Genomic DNA, 773 nt, shown 5'->3' with positions numbered 1-773 from the left:
GCCACCTCCCCGGCCCCAATGAAGATATTTTTAAGAGGGAAATTTATAGTGGTATAATCTCACATCAGGAAAACAGAAAAAGCCCAAATAAACAAACTTATGCTGCAACTCAAGCTCCTAGAAAAAGAAGAGTGAGTCAACACCAAAGCCCAAAGAAGGCAGGAAGTTATAAAGATGAGAGCAGACATTAGTGCAATGGAAAAAAATAATATAAAGAATTAATGAATTGAAGAGTTGGGTTTTTGAAAGAATAAATAAAATTGATAAACCGCTAGTCAACCTTATCAAAAAGAGAAAGAAAAGTTCAAATTCATGAAATAAGGAATGAAAAGGGCAAAACAGAACCTATAGAAATTCAGAAAATTGTCAATACCTACTTCAAAAACCTCTGGTCTCACAGGATGCAAAAACACAGAAGAAATGGACAGATTCCTAGATACACATGAATTATCAAAGCTGAATCATGAAGATCAAAATATTTTCAATAACCCAGTATCAATCAATGAAATTGAAAATGTAATTTAAAACTTACCAACAGGGGCCAGGGAGATAGTTCAGTAGAATAAACACCTGCCTTCTAAAACTTACCAACAAAGAAAAATCCCAGGTCCTGATGGATTCACAGCTGAATTCAACAAAAAATTTAGAAAAATTTAATACCAACTATTCTCAACCTCTTCAATAAAATTGAAATGGAAACAATGCTCCCAAACTCATGCCTGGAGGCAAGTATTAGTCTCATATTGAATCCAGAGAAAGTCCCAACCAAAAAA

This window comes from Octodon degus, unplaced genomic scaffold, assembly GCF_000260255.1.
Source record: "Octodon degus isolate 3935 unplaced genomic scaffold, OctDeg1.0 scaffold00029, whole genome shotgun sequence".
NCBI lineage: Eukaryota > Metazoa > Chordata > Mammalia > Rodentia > Octodontidae > Octodon > Octodon degus.
Note: the sequence above shows the minus strand (reverse complement) of the source record.